Genomic DNA, 23562 nt, shown 5'->3' with positions numbered 1-23562 from the left:
ATACACATTGTCATTATACTTACAGGTCCCGCGATGCATCCTGCAGACTCTGTCTCCCACCGCTTCTCTTTCCAATCATCGCTGTGCCCTCCCGGTAACCAGCACTGATGATAGGATCTTCCGTGATGTCATAGCATGTGACCAGTCACGTGTGTATTATCTCATTGGCTACAGACTGGTAACATGGCTATGATGTCATGCTAGGTCCTGTTGGTGCATTTTTCCGGTACATGGTGCTTGTCCGAGCATCTCTGTACTCAGTAAACTCAGTGAGTGCACCGGCAAGATGCTCTGGCACACGGTCAGCATCCCCGTCCCTGCATGTCAGCGCTCTTTACAGAGTTAACCCACATGCAGAGACTGGCTGCCACAGCCGGTGAATAGCGGCACCGGAAATCAGGTGATCGGAGATCACGGTTGCTATAGCACCCGCCTGTCAGGTTACTATTGCAATGGTGGCAACGGTGACATCACCGCTTTCCAACCCGCAGCCTCTGCTCACTCACTGAGTGATTAGACTGCACGGGAGCAGCAGCGTTCTTCCTCCCATGCAGTGCTGTCTGATGTAGCAGAGCTGCATGGGTTGAAGAAGAAAGAAGACAGAAGACCAGGATCGTGGAGGGTGAGAGTCAGCATTAAACATGGAGTCTCTAAGTGTGTCTGTGTATTTATTTCTATTAAAGTATTTTTTCTCTGTGTGGTGTCTTTTTTTAACCCTTTATTGGAGATTCTTAATGGCCGGGTCAAATTTGCCTGACATTAAGAATCTCTGGCTTAATACTAGGTAGTAAAATAAAGCTAGTATTAACCCCTTATTACCCAGCGTGCCACCTGTCACCAGTGCCACTGGAAGAGTTGGATCTTTCTAAGAAAGTGCCATTTTCTGGGGCGGTTGCAGACTGCAATTCGCAGCGGAGGGGCCCAGAAAGCGTGGGCCAACCTGTGCTGCGGATTCCAATTCCCAGCTGCCTAGTTGTACCTGGCTGGACACAAAAATGAGGTGAAATAATGAAATAATTAAAAAAAGGACTCCCCTATATTTTTAGTTCCCAGCCGGGTACAAATAGGCAGCTGGGGGTTGGGGCAGCCTGTACCTGCCTGCTGTACCTGGTTAGCATACAAAAATATGGCGAAGCCCACGTAATTTTTTTCTTAGTTTTTTGGCAAAATTTTTTTTTAAAAAAAATGCTTCCCAGGATATTCCATTGCTAGTGAAGGTAACACCAAGCAGTGGAGGTTAACAGCTTGTAGCTGCTTGGATTACCCAAGCAATACAAAAAATACAGTGGGAGCCCACATATTTTTTTTTATTATATATTTAAATAACTAAAAAAAATGGCCTTCCCTGTATTTTGATTGCCTGACATCAAAAATAAATAGCTTATTAAAAAAAATGACGTAGCGCTTCGCGGTATTTTTGATTCTCAGCACAGATAAATTAGACGGCTGTTCTGCAATGGCTATCCCAGTCCCCAGACCTGAATATCATTGAAAATCTGTGGGATGATTTTAAGCGTGCTGTCCATGCTCGGCGACCATCAAACTTAACTGAACTGGAATTGTTTTGTAAACAGAAATGGTCACATATACCTTCATTCAGGATCCAGGAACTCATTAAAAGCTACAGGAAATGACTAGAGGCTGTTATTTTTGCAATAGGAGGATCTACAAAATATTAATGTCACTTTTATGTTGAGGTGCCCATACTTTTGCACCGGTCAAATTTTGTTTAAATGCGGATTGCAAATTTTCTGTTAGTAAAATAAACCTCATTTCAATCCAGAAATATTACTCAGTCCATCAGTTATTAGATATATGAAACTGAAATAGCTGTTGCAAAAACCCAAATTGTTACAAAGAAATAAGGTTAACATTTATAGGGGTGCCCAAACGTTTTCATATCATATGACTGTGTAACTGGAAGACTACCATTTGAAAAGTAAGTAATACATGTTACTATTTACATAAAATATATAAAAAAATAATTAAAATAATGCTTCAGAATAAAATAGTCTTTTAGAATTGTAGCCTTTTGAGGCCATACACTATACAGCTAAGTGCGCACAACTATTTTTCTCATCCAAGAAAATCGGTTCATTACGTTAATCACACTGTTCAGACTCTGATCAGTACCAATACATTTAAAGGGTCCAACACCAATTAAAATATTTTCATGGAGTGATTCAGTCCTAGGACAAAATTGTGAATGGCCCCATACAATAACATTGATCCGAATGCAATCCAATGTTTTGTCGGATTGCTCGCAAATGAAAATATGGTCATCTGCACCTAGGCTACATCTCGGTATTTTTGAAACAAGTCAAACAACCTTGAAAATGTTCATGTTAACATTGCTTATAGGGATTGTCCACTCTATCTTTAATTTAAAGAGATTGTCCACTGCTTTTACATTAATAGTCTATCTTAGATAGGTCATCAATGTCTGATTGGCCGGGTCTGGCAACTCGCACCCCCTCTGATATACTGATCTCAAGGCCAGAGGCAGTAGCAGGCAGCCGGAACTGCTCAGCTCCACAGCTACTCCATCTTCTGATAGCAGCGCAGGCCGGATACTGCACATCTGCCTCCTGTTGATTTGAATGGGAGACGGATGTGCAGTACCTCGCTGCTGCTGGCACCTAGAACAGCTTTTCGGCAGGGGTGTCGGGTGTTGGACCCTGGCCGATCAGACATTGATAACCTATCCTAAAGATAGACCACCAATGTAAACGTAGTGGACATCCCCTTTAAAAATCTCATATGGGACATGATTTTGTGATACTTCCTAATATATCCACTACAGGTTCTCCTCCGTTGCAGATTTTGTTGATGAAATATATTGGTAAGTTTCCTCTTATTTATTTTTAATAGGAATTATCTTAAAATAACACTATTTTGAAATAAAAAGGTTCTAGAATAATTTACCTTTGTTCTTGAAGGGGTTAATCTGAAACAGAAATCAGATCATAGGCTTCCACACCTGAAATCAATCTCCGAGGACAGTTCTGAGTCTCTGAGAATAGCAAATAGATTGATATATTATGCATTTGTTCCCTATTATTGATACTGAATGGTTTACAAAGAGTCTCAAAGTCTGGAATAATGTTCTCTGAAAATCTCTTCAAAATGCGCATAGGAGGAAAAAAAAAAAAGAAACGAGAGAGGAAAAAAACCTTTTAATCACTTGAGTATTAAACCACAGCTTTATCCAACAGTGACATTAATATTGGCAACCAGACATACAAAAGAGTCTCTTTATGGGCACAGTTCAGCTCTCTCATGCCAGCGCTACTTCTGTAAAGAATACTGTTCTGATATCAATCAACGGAAGAAATTCAGAAAACATAATAATACTCAAGGCCATTTTCTTGCTGTGCATAAATACAAACTGCAGCTTATCTACTATAATAATATCTCATATGACATCACTTCCTTTAAAGTAGAAAATAATCTAAGGCTATGTATATCCCATGGAAATGTAACAACAAATTCTTTGTAACTGTTCCCAATGATATCTCTTTGGCTGCTGTAAAATAAGCCAGACCTGAATGTTAAAGGAAAATGGCATGTTTACCGTCAAAGGAAGTGATGTCAGTAGCTGCCTATCCTGTGGAGAGACAGTTTGATGTGCAGGCATATGATCCGCAAAGCTGACTGCGGCCCAAGTTTTATCTCAGAAATGTTCTCATGACTAGTAATGAAACTATTTTCACAACAGATACAAAGCAAGGCATATTTACAGGGGGATTTTTTTAGAATTTTTTTTCAATTGCAGATGTGTAGCTGTATGGTTAGGTGCATAGTGATATATTCAGAAAAGAACAAGTTGTATTAAGGAAGTTTATTTAAAGGCAATGTATCAAGCATTTCACTTGCAAGACTAAATCTTAAATGGTCTTAGAGTATGTTATTTTTCTAAGTCAATGGGTGCAAAAAATAAAGCCATAAACCTCTGTAATTGTATTCGGAGCTAACAGTAGACTAGCCTTTTTTATGTGTAGTCTAATCCCACCTGTTGGCTATTCTATTTCACCATAAGGGTGCAGTCCCATCTGCGTATAAACTGTAGCTCCGTTGTTGCTCCTGAAGTGCCTTAGAGTGAGATGCAAGGGAGATGCAAGTGTCATTTCGTATGTCATGCAAGTGCTATGTGAGTTCTTTTTTCCCTCTGACCTTGTCTCAGTATGCGGTCAGTATGCGATCAGTAGGCGGTCAGAAGGTGGTCAGTATGTGGTCAGTATGCGGTCAGTATGCAGTCCGTGTGACGCGTTTTTATCATGGAGTTTTAGATACTGTCAAAAGATAGCTAGTTAAATAGATAAATAGATAGAATAGATAGATAATAGATAGATAAATGTGCAACACATATATAATGTCCCACTCCCCTGCATATTGCAAGCTTGCACCCTTTAGTGCCTTTCATGTGGCACTAAAGAGTGTTTATCCTTGTTTTTAGCCCCAAATGTATTAGTTTCCCCAAAAAGCCACGTGGGGTCCCCCCTATTTTTGTTAGCTAGCTAAGGTAAAGCAGACAGCTGTAGCCTGTAGACCGCAGTTGTCAGCTCTACGTTGGCTGATAATGCACACCAATTGTTAGGTCACACACTGGGTCAAGGGTTTAAGGCAGGTACTCCATTAATGCTGAGAAGCAGCGACCAGTATACCTGGTTATGGAGCCTTAAGTCCCATTCACTGTCCTCAAATTGTGGAGCCTAGCAGAGGGAGTTTGGGAGGAGTCAGTGAGGTAGTTGGAGAACCAGTTAGAACCAGCCAGGTCTGGTTAGAGGGAGTTTTCAGTCAGAGTGAAGTGACAGTTGACAGGAGTCAGACAGTGAGAAGGAGTCCAGTCAGAAGGAGTAACAAGAGGCTGTGGTTCATGGTGAAGATCCTGGGGTTCGGCTAGACCCAGGTGACACCGAGAGAAGGGGTTCCAGAGTGCCACGGATGTGCGAGAGGCCTCCGTGGGCTTGTTCCACCAAAAACACCGGGGTGTAGGAATCTGGCTGCAATAACGGGGATGGTCACCAAGGAAAAGGAAGAAATACATTTCTTTTAGAAATCCGATGGCCCGGGTGATTGCTGTAGACACCTGAGGCCACAACCTGCCACCCATCCTCTGCAAGGGAGGCTTAAAAAGGACCGTGATCAGCCACCCTTAAGTTATGGCTCAGTGGCGGAGGCGCAGGACAGTTCAGCAAAGGTCAGTGCTAAAGAGAGACGGCCAGGAGAGACACATTGAGGGGTGCACTGGTACTGACCCTTGACCTGTTTGGTTTGATCGGCGGAGGCTCACAACAGTGAATCCTGGCACACCACGGGGAAACCAGTCAGCTGCAGTATTGGAACCGACTGTGAGTAAAACATCTTCATTGCAAAGCCTCGTGTCATCTGCTTCTTCCTGTGCCCCACCCACTTCCATCATAGACTTTCCTAATGGTTGTCCCGGGGTTACCCGCTCCACCTGTGGGGAGCAAGAAACACCTCAGCTGCCATAACACCATCCCTAGAGGTCCCGCCCAGCAGCCGCTTCCCACATAGCCGCAAAAACCACAGGTGGTGTCACAAATTTGACTTAATATTAACTATAAATCCCATCGTCATCCTCTCCCCTTTATTATTCAGACACCGCCAGGGTAACGGAGCTGGACCCTCTCCACCGCTGACGTCCCCGGACTAGTCCGGCCTGGTTTCGAGTGCCCCCGGCCCTGGGGCAGACGTGTCATTGACCCCTTGCTAAAGACATCTATTTTCACAAAATAAAAAGGTACACATCACTTGAACCATATTACGGATTTAAAAAGAAAAACTGGAGTATTCAGGGGAGCAGTGGAAATAAGATAAGAACAAAATCTAGCCACTTGTGACCTGCTGAGAGCTCCACTTTAAAGGGATTTTCCACAGTATCATTCAGCAGTAATAGCAGGGGCTGACACCTTTGTATTTCAAATGCAGATCACAACACTTTACTAACAAAAGGTTTGATAAATCCAATCACCCATGTGGACATCTTAAAAGTGCTGACATTTGCAGAACAAACACTGTCCAGGCTGGTATCTACACTGGGTAGCTCTGACACTTGGAATCTCCCAATATCTTCAGCAGCCTAGGGTAGAGAAGGGAGGAGGTGAGCTAAGTGCTGGATCACAGGCTACTGCATTGCATTATGGAACCTGTAGTAACAGAATACAGTAAGCCTAGGGAGAGGAAAGGATATATGTAAACATCAGAGCTGCTGCTGGTGTGACGCCTGGACCCCAGGGGTCACAGGTAACAACACCTACCACATTACACACACACCCCCATCCCTTGTGAGGACACATCAGTCACCCGAAAGGGAGACCTGATGCCTTCCTCAGGGCCAGTGGGGCACACCAGGTGGGCGGAGTCAGACGGAAAGGCACGCCCACCGAGGAGACTACTGTCCTGAGGCAGGAAATACAAACAGATTAAGTTGTAGAGTGACAGTGACAGGAGGTGTAGTTGAGCAGAGCTGTCAGGGACCCGGGTTGGAGCCTGGTATCCCCGTAACGTCAGGCAGGCAGACGGTGGTGGCCGCCTGCAGGAGTACCGGTACAGCAACCGGCGGAACCGTAGGGACCGGGCCAGGGTTGGAGCCCGCCGGCCCTGAACCGGGGAGTCAACCATTTACCGGAGCACCAGAAACCGGGTACTCAGACCCCGTCCTAGCTTAGAAGCCACTGAGTATAGGCAAATTAACTGATTGAAGTCTGGAGGTTCATCCTCACCCAAAGTCCCGAAAGAAGGCAAAAGCCTACTGATACCGGGTGAGAGCCACCGCCAAGGGCCAAACATCCGATGGGCCAGCGCCTGCGGGCAACCGAGGGCTCCTCCGGCAGCTAAACGCCGGGGAGCGGGCTACCACTGTCCAGGCAGGGGAGCCAACAGTCAAACAAGAGGTGCAAGGGAAAGGGGCCACCATCAGCCTCACAAGGGACACAAGCAGCCGGCTGCGGGACCCGACCAGACCCGAACTTTGGTTTACCAGTGACTCTGAGTGTGAATTATTCGTGAGTACACCAGTGCCATCCGGGCACGACACTGCACCGCAGCACGGCACCCTTCACCCCGACAACAACACCGTCACCAGTTCCTCACCGGGCCCCGGGACACACCGGAGGGGCTAACGTCTAGGCTGCGGCCACAACACCGATCCCGGACGAGCCCCCCCTTCACTCCAGCCGCAGCGGTGGTGCATCCCGTCACCACGACCCATGGGTGGCGTCACGACCAGTACGATGACAATGCGGCCCCCGGTTGCAAACCTCATCCTACACCACCACCCCACTGCCTCCCCTTAACAGAGCGACGTGGCCCCCGGTCCGGAGGCGCTCGTGCCACCGACAACCCGAGCCCGGACCTCGAGCGGCTCGGCCTGAGCAGCGGAGAGCGGCCGGGCCCCTCTCAGGGCGGTACACATTGACTCTTCTGGCATCATGAACAGGATTCAGACTGTCCACTTACCTGTGGAAGTGCACCTTAGCAGTATCTGTCAGCGGCGTCCTGCCGAAAAAGTTGAAGTTCCACCATCTTGGCACGAAAGTTTCCCGTTCGAGTCGTCTTCCCCGAGCAGTGAGGCGCGAAGGTAAAGCCCCGCTCCCGAAGGAGGAGTGTGAAGAGAAAACCAAGGGGGAGGCGGGCGAGGAGGCTGCCTGATGTAAACGAGAAGATAAAAAGGCATGGACTCCAGGACCCTGCATCCGTTCCATTCCTGGCCCCCGTCTGTGTAGAAGCAGTATGTCCACCCCCGTCCGAGCAGCCCGAGGGTTCAGAGCCCGCGCCCGGAACTGCGGCGTGGATGAGAGCCAGGACGGCGGAGATTTGTCAGCACCACCGGAGCCAGATACGCCTCCTGATGGAGCAGTGGACCGCAGAGGTGGAGGATCTGGCTGCGATCGCCCGGGTGCACGAGATGGAGGCCAAGTTGGAGGAGCTGGTGAGTGACCCACGCCTCTATGCTCCTTCGGGATTGGCCGCTGCGGCTGAGAGGCCCAGTTTACCCCTGACCCCTATACGGTCTCCGCCGTTGCCCGTGGGACACACCGCTGCTGGTCTGCCTGGCCCGCTGCCCCCTGCCATTTCAGTGGGACCCGAAGCGCCGATTCAGGAAAGCCCGAAGGTCGGGGTGGCTGAAGGAGCAGCCAGCCCAGAAGTTACGGCAGCTGACGGCAACCCGCTGGCTGCAGAGGGAATGATGGCCCCAGTGGCCCGCCGGGCTCAGATGGGAGTGATGCCTGACCACGCAGAGACGGAAAGCAATGGCTCCGGTCCTGACACAGAACCGGTCTCAGGATCAGAGGAGGCAGATGAGAGTCTTCTCGATGGCAGTGCCACAGCGGCAACTTACATCCCGCGAAGCAGGGGGAATGGATACCGGATGGCCCTTTCCCACCAGGCCTGTTGCATGCTGGAAATGTTTGAGGCAGAGGTTGAATCCGCGTCGGAGGAAAAGCTGGAGTAAGATAGTAGCCGTTGCTACAAAAAGGACCCGTCCCCGTTGGGACTTGTGTTTGACCCCCGTTGACAACCCTGTTGCGTGAGTGACTGCTAATGGACAAGGCCGTGGACTTGCCGGCCACCCAAAAACGTTTGGGCTTGTAAATATTGCCCTATCTGCCCCCTTACCATGCCTTCCCATCCCGTTAGCCTCCGGAAAGGCAGATTAGAGGTAGGACCCACAGCAGAGCAGGCTGGGGTCCGGTCACCACCGGGACCGGTGACCATCCTCCAGGGAGCCCTTTGACAACTGCCGGGTGCACCGCACTGTACCCATTCCCGCCTGGGTGATCTGGCCATGTTCCTGTTTCCGGACTGGGGAAAAGGGGTGCTGCCCATTTCTTAGGGGCAGCGTCAAGGCTAGGTTGTTTGGGTGGGAAAGGCGGAAGGACATGAACCCGTTCCGTTAATAAAGTTATGCAACGTTAAAGTAAAATGCCTCCCGTTATGGGAAGACATGCAGAAATCATATAATGTACAAATGTTATTATAATTGTAAATGTTTCCCGTTTTACCATTTTTACAGTTGAAAGAAAAATAAAAATAAACCGGAGTTGGTTGGGCATCCCGCGGACGGTCTGCATTAAACCAAGGGGGAATGTGACACCCTGGACTCCAGGGGTCACAGGTAACAACACCTACCACATTACACACACCCCCATCCCTTGTGAGGACACATCAGTCACCCGAAAGGGAGACCTGATGCCTTCCTCAGGGCCAGTGGGGCACACCAGGTGGGCGGAGTCAGACGGAAAGGCATGCCCACCGAGGAGACTACTGTCCTTAGGCAGAAAATACAAACAGATTAAGTTGTAGAGTGACAGTGACAGGAGGTGTGGAGGAGCAGAGCTGTCAGGGACCCGGGTTGGAGCCTGGGATCCCCGTAACATCAGGCAGGCAGACGGTGGTGGCCGCCTGCAGGAGTACCGGTACAGCAACCGGCGGAACCGTATGGACCGGGCCAGGGTTGGAGCCCGCCGGCCCTGAACCGGGGAGTCAACCGTTTACCGGAGTACCAGAAACCGGGTACTCAGACCCCGTCCTAGCTTAGAAGCCACTGAGTATAGGCAAATTAACTGATTGCAGTCTGGACCTCACAGGTTCATCCTCACCCAAAGTCCCGAAAGAAGGCAAAAGCCCATCGATACTGGGTGAGAGCCACTGCCAAGGGCCAAACATCCGATGGGCCAGCGCCTGCGGGCAACCGAGGGCTCCTCCGGCAGCTAAACGCCGGGGAGCGGGCTACCACTGTCCAGGCAGGGGAGCCAACAGTCAAACAAGAGGTGCAAGGGAAAGGGGCCACCATCAGCCTCACAAGGGACACAAGCAGCCGGCTGCGAGACCCGACCAGACCCGAACTTTGGTTTACCAGTGACTCTGAGTGTGAATTAATCGTGAGTACACCAGTGCCATCCGGGCACGACACTGCACCGCAGCACGGCACCCTGCACCCCGACAACAACACCGTCACCAGTTCCTCACCGGGCCCCGGGACACCCTGCCCTTACCCACGGAGGGGCTAACGTCTAGGCTGCGGCCGCAACACCGATCCCGGACGAGCCTCCCCCTTCACTCCAGCCACAGCGGTGGTGCATCCCGTCACCACGACCCGTGGGTGGCATCACGACCCGTACGACGACAACGCGGCCATGGTTGCGAACCTCGTCCCACACCACCACCCCACTGCCTCCCCTAACAGAGCGACGTGGCCCCCGGTCCGGAGGCGCTCGTGCCACCGACAACCCGAGCCCGGACCTTGAGCGGCTCGGACCGAGCCGCGGAGAGCGGCCGGCCCCTCTCAGGGCGGTACACTGGCAGACACCAAGTGATACTATCGGCATGATAAAAGGTTTATATTACTATAATAAGAGTATGGATGCATTTAGTGACACATAATAGCACGATTGATGAATAAAAAAATGAAATGAGTTAAGGTAGTGGATAACTTTTTTAAATTATAGCAGTTAGAGCTTCTAACTAGCTGTTGTATCTTGACAAGGGCAGCCACTCAAGATTGCAGGGAAGACCTCTCTTGTAGAAAACATAGCTTCTTTCCACTGCTTGGATATGAGAACTCTGCAGACAAGGTAAATATGTGTTATTATATATTTTTCATGTATTTATTTAATTACTTTCCACAGCTCTCTACAGATATTATCATCACTGTCCCCATTGGGGTTTATAATCTAAATTCCTTATCAGTATGTCTTTGGAGTGTGGGAGGAAACCAAAGTACGCAGAGGAAACTCATGCAAATACGGGGAGAACATACAAAGACGTTGCAGATGTCACACTTGGTAGGATTTGAACCCTAGGCCCCAATACTGCCCCATTTTATGTGTATGGTGTGTGTCTGTATGTGTGTGTGTGTGTGTGTGTGTGTGTGTGTTATGCATATTTTATGTATATATTTTGTTTTTATGACTCCAAGAAGTTCAGTTGAGTGTAGAGTTTTCTTGTGCTTCTCATGCAGCAAAATCATGCAATTTCAAATCATAATGTCAAAATCCTATGCTATCTAAGCACTAACTACACACCATAGCTTTCCTTTTCTATATATGTAAAATATCTTGCCACCCACCATTTCAAAACATACACGTTTGTATCCATACCAGTGCTCATAACTCCTGCAGGCTTAGAATGCAGTTTTTCCCTGGCTGGGAGCTTTGACTGAATAGATCACATCTTAGTTAAGCTGGAATTTAATTAGGCTCATCAGATATCCAAAGCCCTGGTGTTTCTCAGACACAGAATGGAGTCTACTTCTTTCAACTGGAGCAGCTTCCAGGTATTCACTCACCAAAGGCAGAAAAGTCACTTTCCTTACTACAAGAAACTGTTTGGCATGAATTTGCCTTCTAGTAGATGTGGTTTTACATATCATTCCTCTTTATCAAGAACATAGGTCTAATCACTTTGAACCAACTGCCAAGTTCAAAGTACCTTATCATAGTACCATATAATATAATCCATATGACACACTCTCTGACTGTAGGCACTGTCCAAGACCAGACATTTTACTTGTGTTGCTAATCTCCACATTAACTCGTTTACACCCCAATATGGGTGGCACATAATACAATTTTTTGTCAGCACCAATAACTTCATGATTGTTATGGGCTCACCTGGAGAAGTGGGTTCCCTAACTCATAGGGCAGGATGAGCAGCATGTACCAAAGGGTGATGATGCACCGATGGATTCAATTGAAAAAACATCCAGCACCATAGATTCATGGGGAAGCCAATGGAGATTCAACAGAGAATCATGTTTTATTCCATTGGATAAAAACACATACGATAAAATCAATCCATAGACACTGAGTCCAGTCAGTCCCGATGATGCAGCGGGCTGGACTTGCCAAATGTTGTATGGAACATTGAGGATCAATAGAGATGAATATGCAAGAAAGCAGGTGGATAAGCAGTGATGGAAGTACTAAGAGCAGCAGAGTCAAATGTGTGAACAGCACAGGAACAGCAAAGATTCTTAGGTTATCTGGAGCCATGAACAAGAGAGTAATCTTACCCTCCTCTGGAGGCCTTCACTGATGGCAGATCAGTACAGAGACATCTCATAGCTATACAATCAATCCAGTATGGAAGAGTGATGTCAAGCACTGACATTTATTAAAATGTATTTATTTATAGTTAAAAATTTGGCATGGAACAGAACAGCCTACACAAGGTAGAAATGTGCCTATGGGTTTCAGCGGTAAGACTTATTCATGATGTTGATGAATAAGGCTTACTGCCAAAACATGTAAGTCCATAGCTACCTTCTCAAACTGCAGCTGTCACAGGTGACAGACAGTCATATGGGTTCTGGCAATAGGAGGTCTCAGTGTTTGACTGCTCTAAATGCTCCCTTACTTTCTATAGTTCCTGCTGTTAGTATTCATTGTATTAGAAAGAGTTCCTGCTGGGTTTTCATCTCTTCCCCCCTAGGACCCAGCAGAGCTCTCCTTCCGTCCAGCTGCTGATTATCAGTATTCCCCTTGTGCTTAAATACCTCCATATTCCCTGAACTTGCACAGGTAACAATGGACTCCGTAACAATCAATCTATGCCTATATCCTCAACATGAAGTTGTTGACACCTCCCAGTGGTAGATTCATAATAGATTTCCTTTTCATTCAATTCTGCAAAATCTGGACTTTTTTATTTAAATGGCAGGATTTTGTAGCACTCCTACAGGTTGCACATATCAACTACGCCAAATAGAACAAGATTAACATCTTATCCATTTTCATTGGTTATAGTTTTAGTTTTCAAAGATTTTTTTGTTTTCATGGGAGAAACACAAAATGAGTATATATAAAGAAAAAAAGTAACAATAGTATTGTTCTTATTGCATACATTTTTCAACCCTAAAGTTTAGCATTTCACTTGCATCCATCAGTTCATAGTGTTTCGCATTATTCTTCTTATACTTAAAGTAGTAGAAGGAAGACGCTTGTCATCGATAGATGCAGAAGAAAGCTGTTTTATATTTGTAATGACATTGACTCAACTGGAAGGGTAATATTGATCACTGAGTCAGGGCAGGGGCAGACAGCCATAGATTCAACCATCCAGGAATATGAGGCCAATTATGCAATTGACATTCTGATCAAACTATAAGGGGGGCTTTGCACATTGCGACATCGCTACTGCGATTTAATCGGGGTCAAAAGTGACGCACATCCGGCACCGGTAACGACATCGCAACATGTAAAGCCTAGAAGCACCGATAAACGATCACAAAAGTGTCAAAAATCAGTGATCTGTGTAGTGTCGGTCGTTTCCATAATTTCGCTGCAGCGCCAGGTACGATGTTGTTCCTCGTTCCTGCGGCAGCACACATCGCTGTGTATGAAGCCGCAGGAGCGAGGAATATCTCCTTACCTGCGTCCCGTCTGCAATGAGGAAGGAAGGAGATGGGCGGGATGTTTACGTCCCGCTCATCTCCGCCCCTCCGCTTCTATTGGCCGCCTGCTGTGTGACGTCACTGTGACGCCGCACGACCCACCCCCTTAGGAAGGAGGCGGGTCGCCAGCCAGAATGACGTCGCAGGGCAGGTAAGTGCGTGTGAAGCTGCCGTAGTGATAATTTTCGCTACGGCAGCTATTACAAGATATCTCATCTGCAACGGGGGCAGGGACTATCACGCTCGGCATCGCTACAATCGGCTAGTGATGTCACAACGTGCAAAGTACCCCTAAAAGTTTTATCCCAGTTTCAGCATAGTGTGCTCAGCTTTCCTTAGATAAGAGAGTTGGATCACACTGTGAAACCATGGAGAACAAAATTTCTCTATCTTCTCCATTGTATCAGTGTGCAGAAATCGGACTGCACTCAAATGCCATCTGTTCAGTTCAATGATTTCCATGCACTCGTTGAGTTGAATGGCTGAGTGTAATCTGAATATCGGATCAAACTAGGGCATGCAGTGATTTTATTCTCGAACAGTATCTGACATGTGCTCTGCCCCATAGACTAACATTGGTAAGAACACAATCCAATGTTTTGTCAGATTACACTCTAATAGAAAATATAGCCATCTACCCCTTATTAGGATCCACGGCATCTACTTTCATGTGACCCCACAATTTTTTTAGGACAATCTATTCTCACTTTTGCCATCCATAACTTGCTTACATTTTGTGTTCATTTAAACTGACTCAACACTACACCTATTATTTATAACATTGGTTCTTTTGGGTCTGTGAAATGCATTGTGTGTGTCATGTCTTGTCAGATACAATTTCAGAAAACACATTTTACAGTCAGACACAGTCATTATAGGTCCATGTCCACTTTTAGAAATATTAGTATTATGGTCTAAAGGAGAGGTGCATGACCTGAGGCCCACAGGCCCCAACCTGTCGACAATACCATTCTGTGGGTCTCCCACCATCTTGTCACACATGTGCTTGTATGTGTCTGCTGGCTACTCACAAGTATTTTTCTTGTCGAAGAGAAAACGTTCATATTGCTGGAGGATAGGTAAGTACTAGAGATGCAATATGTGGCACTGGCAGTAACTAGGACCCCCCCTATGTTGGCAAAATGTGAGTTTTCTGACCTAAGTAGCGGGTGAGGTGATGACGGTGATACATGTGTACAGCTTGTATTAACAGCCTTAGTAGCTCACTTAAAGTACTGTGGAAAAGGCTATATGTGGGAAGGAGGAGGGAGGGCAGTTGTATTGCATATTGTTCCTTCAGGATGCTAATGTGTTCTTTCTGTTTTCCACTTTCTTCTGACATAGGGATAGGGTCACCCAGAATTTATCTGACACTTTATATTTAGTTAAAAAAATTATTGAAATCAAATTTTTAAACATTTGTGGTTTTCCTAGGAATACAAACTCAGAGCCTGTAGCATGACAGGCAGCAGCTTTGACAGGGAGCAACAGCATGCACTGCAAGGTATGAGCAGATTTTCTTTGACTAAAGATCTAAATAGTGGTTTTCATTAATGGCATAATGTACTGGAAGCTAGAAACAAAAAAGAGACAGTTGCACTCTGTAGTGATTAAGATATGTGTAACAATGAATATGGGAATATAGACATGTAATACTGCTATGAAAAACATATAAAAATTGAGATACTTAGCACACAAAAATGTCCAGTTTTATGTGAGCCCAGCAGCCAATGCCAAGTCCAATGACTTATTTTTTGGGTCCTTATCAAACTAATGCCTCTCTTTGGGTTAAATAACCTACTTAACATCACTGATGTAATGTTCTTACCACAGAGGAGTGAGGGAGTTCCAACTGAGGGGTGCAAACTGAGCAAGAAACATAGTAACAAAAAGGAGACAGTTGCACACTGCAGTGCTAAGATATGTGTAACAATGAATATAGATATATACACATGCATTACTGCTATGAAAAACATATGAAAATTGAGATACTTAGCACGCAAAAAAAACGTTCTGATTGATCACTCTTGCTCTTCAGTCTTAGGCGAGTTTAATTCTTTATTTGCAAGTCCCTATCTGCCCATATATTGTAGGTTTTTTAACCCAAAGTGAGGCATTAGTTTTATAGGGACCCAACAATAAGATGTTGTCTTGGTATTGGCTGTTGGGCTCACATAAAACTGGCCATTTTTCTGTTCTTAGTATCTCAATTTTCATGTTTTTCATAGCAGTAATGCATGTCTATACAGTATTTCTATATACATTGTTCCACATATTTTAGCAGTGCAGAGTGCAACAGTCTCTTTTTTTGTTACTATGTTTCATATTCAGTTTGCACCTGTTCATATTAGAAAGTTAGGAAGTGCCATCAGTCTTTTGCTTAGAGTACTGGAAGATAAAGATATAGTATCCGTATAAACCAGAACATAACTACAGTATATACCTGTATATCAGGGGTAAATTGAAAGTCAGATTTTTTTTTTACTTTAAAAATAAACAGAAAATAATTACAATAATCACATTTTTACAACACTTTTAAAATAAATATCACAAGCAATAAAAAAAATACACATATTGGTATCCCTGTAATTGCAACAACCCACAACAATCTATTTTATTTATTTGTGCTTAATGTGAATATGCATGTAAACGGATACATACAGGTTGGGTTTAACAGAGGGAGTTGCACAGACACAAGTCCTGTAAAGGGGTCCTTTACTGTCAGTGTTTATAGGAGTGGACATATCATTGGTGCAGCCTGTGCAGTTGCACAGGTTTCCGAGAGGTAAGGGGGCAACATCCACTTCCAAAACAGGTGAAATTGTGCATTATGATGAGCTATAGGACTGCAAAGGGCTCATATATTGTTCTTGCCCTGGGTCCCTCTTCTGCCTGTGTATACCACAATAATATGGAAAGCTTCTTCCAAGCACAATCAAGTTCCTCACAAGTTTGTGTTGCACATTTCTGACCGCAAAACCAACTAGAGGGATATGTAATTACTTGCAGATGTGCGGTAGAAAATAGCAGCAAATCCACAAATATCCACATTGAAATCCACACTAAATCATGCAGATCATCCTGCTGATTTTCATTCAACAGCTAAAGAAAAAAAAGAAAAACGTTAAAACAAAAGTATACCTCCTTCTATTGCTGCTTGCCTTTGCTTTTTGCTATTAGCAAAGGTCCCTTTAAAGTCTTGGTACTTTGGTCTTCTGTGGTGGCGATCTTTCACTTGATACTGTTCCAACCCATGATTGGCAGTGATACATGGAACAAAATGTCACCATACAAGTTTTGAGTTTACCAGGACTAGAATGGCCTCATGGTAATGTCTAAATTCCAGTAGCCAGAGGGATGTCATGCCCATATGTCCAGATGGGGCGGGGCCTCTACCGACATAGCTGATACCAGCAAGATACATTATTCGTTTAAGTCCACATGGGCAAAGAGTTGATTATAATAGAAGTGGAAGTCTGGGGGTAAGATCCCCAGATGGGTGATTGTAGGGGGGGCAAAGACCCCCTTGCATGAGTATAGTAGATGGGATGAAACCAAAATGCCGACGAGCCAAGCCGGTCACGCCCACTAACCAAGGCGGCCATGCGCACGTTGCGTTTTTTTCTGTGTTTTGGCTGTGTTTACAACTGCACCGTGTCATTGACAAAATGCATGCGTTGTGCTTCCCCAGCAAAGTCTATGAGAATCATGCAAAATCTGTGCGCACGATGCTTTTTGAAATGTAGCGTTTTGATTGTCAAAAATTTGACAAAATCTCTGCATTTAAAAAAGCAGCATGTCAATTCTTTTGTCCGTTTTGGCAGTGTTCTACACCCATTGAAATCAATGAGTTGTAGAAAAACACTGCCAAAATGGTAAGAAGTGCATATGCACTGCATTATTGTTGCGATCAGCATGTGTTTTTAACATAACAAAGGCAGGTCTTTTGTCTCTCTCTCTCTGTCGGTCAGTCTGTCGGTCGGTCTCTCTCTCTCTTTCCATGTCGGTCTCTCCCTCCCACCCTCTCTCTCATACTCACCGATCCCCAATCACCGGCGCGGGCTTGCACGGCGTTCACACTGTGGCGGCTTCTCCTCTTTTGACAATGCCAGCTGCTCATTAATCCATCCCACCGGCGCCTATGATTGGTTGCAGTCAGACAAGCCCCCACGCTGAGTGACAGCTGTCTCACTGCAACCAATCACAGCCGCCGGTGGGCGTGTCTATATCGAGCAGTAAAAAAAAAAAATAAATTATTAAAAAAAAAAACAGCGTGCGGTCCCCCCAATTTGGATACTGGCCAGGGTAAAGCCACACAGCTGAAGGCTGGTATTCTCAGGATGGGAAGCTCCACGTTATGGGGAGTCCCCCAGCCTAACAATATCAGCCAGCAGCCGCCCGAAATTGCCGCATCTATTATCCGGCTCATCCAGAATTGCCCTGGTGCGTTGGCAAACGGGGTAATAAGGAGTTAATGGCAGCAGCCCATAGCTGCCACTAAGTCCTAGGTTAATCATGGTAGGCGTCTCCCCGACATACCTTCCATGATTAACCTGTAAGTTAAAGAAAATAAACACACACATCCAAAAAATCCTTTATTTGTAATGATAGACAAAAAACACACTCTTTCACCACTTTATTAACCCCTCAAAAACACCTCCTGGTCCGACGTAATCCACGCAAGGTCCCACAATGCTTTCAGCTCTGTTAAATCAGAAGCTGACAGGAGAGGCAGCAGAACACCGCCGCTCCTGTGAGCTCCATGCAGCAACTGAAATGAGTCACGCGATCAGCTGTGCTGTCGCTAAGGTTACTCGCGGCCACCGCTCTCAGGTGGAGGACTGCAGCTGTGGCCGCGAGTAACCTGAGTGAAAGCACAGCTGATCGCATGGCTCACTGCAGTCACAGGGGATTTGTGATCACAGGTGAGTCCTTCACGTGTGACCGCAAATCAAGCCGCGGCACACGCACAGAGCCGCGCGATCACAATGAAGTCGGGTGAAGTTCATCCGAGTTTATTCTGATCGCGTGGCTCTGTCTCGCAGCCAGCCATGCTTTTTTTGACAGTGCGGTCCCACTTGGCTCTGCTGCAAGTCTATGGGGATGCTGCAGAGCCGAGTGGGACCGCACTGTGAAAAATGTGCATTCTGGATGTTTTTCCCTCTCTGTCTATGGCATAGCAAGCATCCAGAACTCATGAATTCTCCAGGAATGTGTGCACGTTGCGTTCTGCCGAATGTGTCTCAGAACGCAGCTCAGTCGCACATGCAGTGACTTAAGGCCGTTTTACACGCTGCAACATCGCTAAAGCTACGTCGTTGGGGTCACGGAATTCGTGACGCACATCCAGCCACTTTAGTGATGTCATTGCGTGTGACATCTACGTGCAATCGAAAATCATGGCAAACATGTGCAAAATCGCTAATCATTTACATGCTCCCCTATTCCCAATTATCGTTGCTGCTGCACGTACGATGTTGTTTGTCGTTTCTGCGGCAGCACACATCGCTATGTGTGACACCACAGGAACGAAGAACATCTCCTTACCTGAATCCACCGGCAATGCGGAAGGAAGGAGGTGGGCGGGATGTTACGTCCCGCTCATCTCCGCCCCTCCGCTTCAATTGGGTGGCCGCTTAGTGATGTCGCTGTGACGCCGAACGCACCGCCCCCCTTAAAAAGGAGGCGATTCGCCGGTCACAGCGACGTCGCTAGGCAGATAAGTAGTGTGACGGTTCCGCGCGATTTTGTGCGCCACAGGCAGCATTTTGCCCGGGACGCACAAACGATGGGGGCGGGTACCCACGCTAGCGTTATCGCTAACGATATCGCAGCGTGTAAAGCGGCCTTTACATGCTGCGAAATAGAACACAATGTGCGCACATGGCCTTAGCTACAACCATGGCATGCTAGGTGCTGCAAAAGTGGCAGAGGAGGGAAAGCATCATATTAATTTAAATTTTAAATTGACATGTTCTTTTTTTATTTTTTTTCTGATTTTTCTGATTTTTTTCTGATTTTTCTGTTTTTTTTTCTGATTTGCCACAGTCCACAACCTGAATCCACAAAAATTGGCTTTTAATTTGAATTGAATTCAGTAAAGCTGCAATTTTTCCCAACAGAAATTGTAATGCAGTGAAATAAAAATCCACACTACAGATCATATTACATATGCAAAAAACATTCAGAATGTGGACAGGATTTTGCATTTACATCAACTTTGCTTATGCTATAAAACACAGAAAAGTTTTCACTTTATAATCTGGGCAGATAATCAGCAGCAATTCTGGATATGTGCACATACTGGTACCTGATTAGTCTTACCACTCTTTGCACGCTTCCTAATGAATATTTATATTTGTAATTTCACTATATATGTTTGTGATGTACATATATGTGTTTAAAGGCAAGCGGTCAGCAGATTTAGGCCCTGTGAGCACTTGCCGGATTTTACCAAGGATTTCCCACAGATTTGCTGCATGTTTCGCTGAAGAAAATGTTCATAACATCTCTGTAGTGATTCACCAGCAAATCCTATGGGAAAAAAAAATGCTGTGCACGTTTTCGGGCCATAATGTTCATCACTGCCTGCGTTTTGCAGGGAAGTGATGTCATTATGACAGGAAGAGTAAGCAGAGCAGAGAGTAAACACACACACACATACATCACAGACACAGACATAGAACACACACACAGATCACACTCACACACGGACACAGACAAATAGAATACACATAAAAATCAAACGTACATATAAAAATAAAAAAAATAAAAAAACGCGGGCTCCGCCGTATTTTTACCATCCAGCCGAGGTAAACACACAGCGGCGGCCCGGTATTCTCAGGCTGGGGAGGGGGCGAGGCCAGGGTTAATGCTTCCCCACCCGCAGCCGAGAATATCAGCCCGCAGCTGCCTCGGGACTGTCACATCCATTATGTGACAGTCCTGGAGTGTCCCCGACTTCCAGATTGCCGTGATGCGGTTGCAATCCAGATAATAAGGAGTTAAATGGCAGCAGATCACTGCAATTTACGACCAGGCTTAATCATGACAGCGTCTATGAGACAGCTTACATGATTAACCCGTAAGTAAAGTGAATAAGCACACACACCGAAAAATCCTTTATTTTAAATAAAATACAAAAAGCCCCCTCTTTCACCCCTTTATTAACCCCTCCCAACACACAGCTCCGGCGAAATCCACATAGGTCCCATGACGCTTGCAGACTGCTGCAGCTGTGTCTGACACACTGTACTTAATGCAGCCTCGTAACGAGCCTGCAGAGGTAACCACAGGTCATTTCTCACGGTCGGTAATGTGAACATATTACTGCTCGTGAGAACTGCAGTGTGTCCTCACAGGGTCTCTATCTATTGATTGATGTGTCCTCTATCTATTGATTATCTATTCCTCTATCTATCTATCCATCTATCCATTATCTATCTATCTATCTATCTATCTATCGATCCCTCTATCTATCCATCTGTGATGCCCTGGACTAGCCAGGTAGTCACAGTTAGTGCCCCACATAACACCTGTCCCCTAATAAGGTGTCATCAGTCAACCATTAAAACCCTAGTCACCCCCCTCAGGGCTTGATGGGCACACCAGGGGGGCGGGGCTAGGCAGTTGGCATGCCCACCATGAGAGTTCAGAGAGCCTGAGGTGGGAAAAGTAGTCGGATTAGTTTTGGGAGTGAAGGAGAGTGAAAGCAGGCCTGTGTACCAGGTCTGCAGCAGTCTGACAGGTGCCAGGGTTGGAGCCCGGGCACCTTTGGCTAGGAGGCATACGGTGGCCTCAACCTGCAGAAGCCGGGAAGACAGCTCGGTGGAACCGTGGTGGACCGGGACAGGGTAGTGGCCTGCCGGTACCAACCCGGGGAACCGACTGGAAACCGGAGCACAAAGGGGGGTACTCAGACCCTGGAACGAGGTCCAGAAGCTACTGGACTGAGTTAATTAACTGATTGTGGCCAGGACTATAGGTCCTTTCCCACGCAAAGTCCCGACTGAAGACAACAGCCCAACAAGGGGGATAGAAAGCCACCGCTCAGGCAGAGAGATCCCACGGGCCAGTGTCTGTGGGCAAAGGGCTCTCCCGACATCCACAAAGCCGGGGAGCAGACTCCTGACGCTGAAGCGCAGGCAGCCCACCAACACTCAAAAAGGTGCAGGAGAAAGGCAGAGACCACCAACTGGGTGGGGGACCAAACCGCTGCTGACTGCAGGCACTGACCAGCATCATTTTGCTTTACCAAAGACTTGTGTGTGTTACTAATCGTGAGTACAACAGTACCCACCGGCCGCGCACCTCCATGCACCGCCAAACCGGCTGATCCCCAACGGGTCCCGTGGCCACCATCCCTACTCACGGAGGGGTTAACAAGTTGCTGCCTGGCGTCACGAACTCAAACACGGTTCTGGCCGTGCCCCTACGTCCCTTAAAGCGCCAGCCCCCCTTTCAGATAGAAGTGGACCACAGTGCCCCCGGGTCCAGAGACGCTCGAGCCACCACCCGGCGAGTCCGGATCAGAGCGGCTCAGCTGCAGCCAAGCGTGGGGCGGTACACATCGAATCTTCTGGTGTCACGAACAGGATACTTACCCATTCACTTACCTAGTGAAGTGCGCCTTGAAGTGAAGTCAGCGGTGATTCTCAGAAGAAAATGATCTTTTTTTTTTTTTTTTCTTTTTTCAATGTGCTTTATTGCATTGAATGCATTAAAACAAATGTACCAACCCGCACCAAAACCGCACCAAAACGCAACAAAAAGCATGCGGATTTCGGTGCGTTTTTTGCGTTTTTTTCCCGCTGGAGCGGAAATATTTCAGAGCCTGCGGAATTTTCTTAAGAAAATTCCATTTTCTAGTGCACACAGGTCCTTACTACCACAAACCAAATCCTTCTTGGCATCTCAAAGTATCCTGCTATTCTGTTTTTGTGCTAATGAGCTGTAAGTGAGGGAGGCTTTGCCCTGCACTTACAGCTCTTACCCTCTTTCCAATTTTCCCTGCCTTTCATTGTCCTTTGCTCCTCTTTTGACAGGTCACTCTTGTTTGCATGACCTGCCTCTACATTGGAAATCCATCAATCTCAGCAGTGACAAACACAACAAAATCAGGATTATGCATCTGTGCATACACTGCCCCATCTAAGAAGATGATTGGTAAGAGGAATGGCAACACCTGCTTGAGATTTCCGGCATGGAAGGGAGGTTATTTAGGCAAGACTGACCTGTCAACCAGTGCGTAAAGAATAGCAGTGGGAGGTGAAAATTAGAAAGAGGATGGAGAGCTATAAATGTAAGGCCGACACTTGTGGCTCATTAGCAAAAACATTGAATAGAGCATTAGTTTGGAGCATAAGGATTGCAAAACCTAAGGTATGGATGGATTCTGTATACTAGCCACCTTGCATAAATATGTTTGGGTTGTGGAAGTAAAACTTTTTGACCTGTTCTTTTAAAGCAGGGGTGGGGAACCATTTTTCTGTCGGGGGCCATTTGGAAATTTCTACCAACCTTCGGGGGCCACACAAAATTATCAATGTTTAAATGACCCTGCTATATTGGGTGAAGCAATTAATTAACTGGGGGCATGGGGCTGGGGGCACAGACACCACACGCGAGGCTGGGGGCACAGACACCACACGCGGGGCTGGGGGCACAGACACCACATGGGGGGAGGCACATACATCACTGGGGGGGGGCTGCACACAGGACTGGGGGAGGGCTGCACACAGGACTGGGGGGGCTGCACACAGGACTGGGGGGGCTGCACACAGGACTGGGGGGGTTCACACAGGACTGGGGGGTGCACACAGGACTGGGGGGTGCACACAGAACTGGGGGGTGCACACAGGACTGGGGGGGTGCACACAGGACTGGGGGGTGCACACAGGACTGGGGGGTGCACACAGGACTGGGGGGTGCACATAGGACTGGGTGATGGGCTGCACATAGGATTGTGTGGCGGTGCACACAGGACATTGGGGGGCTGCACACAGGACTGGGGGAGGGGTGCACACAGGATTGGGGGGGTGCAAACAGGACTACTGGGTGATGGGCTGCACACAGGACATTGGGGGGCTGCACACAGGACTGGGGGAGGGGTGCACACAGGACATTGGGGGGCACACTGCGCT

General features: G+C 46.9%; 1 long non-coding RNA gene across 1 annotated transcript in view; it reads right to left on the bottom strand.

Annotated features, from left to right (window-relative positions):
- Positions 1–4744, bottom strand: part of LOC142244223 (uncharacterized) — a 40160-nt gene extending 35416 nt beyond the window's left edge. The window contains exons 1-2 of the long non-coding RNA XR_012724476.1: positions 4665–4744; positions 2926–3013 (exon numbers count right to left, since the gene is read on the bottom strand). This is a non-coding gene — a long non-coding RNA (uncharacterized LOC142244223). The remainder of the gene's footprint in view (positions 1–2925; positions 3014–4664) is intronic.
- Positions 4745–23562: the final 18818 nt, after the last annotated feature.

Source organism: Anomaloglossus baeobatrachus, chromosome 6 (genome assembly GCF_048569485.1).
Source record: "Anomaloglossus baeobatrachus isolate aAnoBae1 chromosome 6, aAnoBae1.hap1, whole genome shotgun sequence".
NCBI lineage: Eukaryota > Metazoa > Chordata > Amphibia > Anura > Aromobatidae > Anomaloglossus > Anomaloglossus baeobatrachus.
Note: the sequence above shows the minus strand (reverse complement) of the source record. Positions and strands in the feature narration are given on the sequence as shown.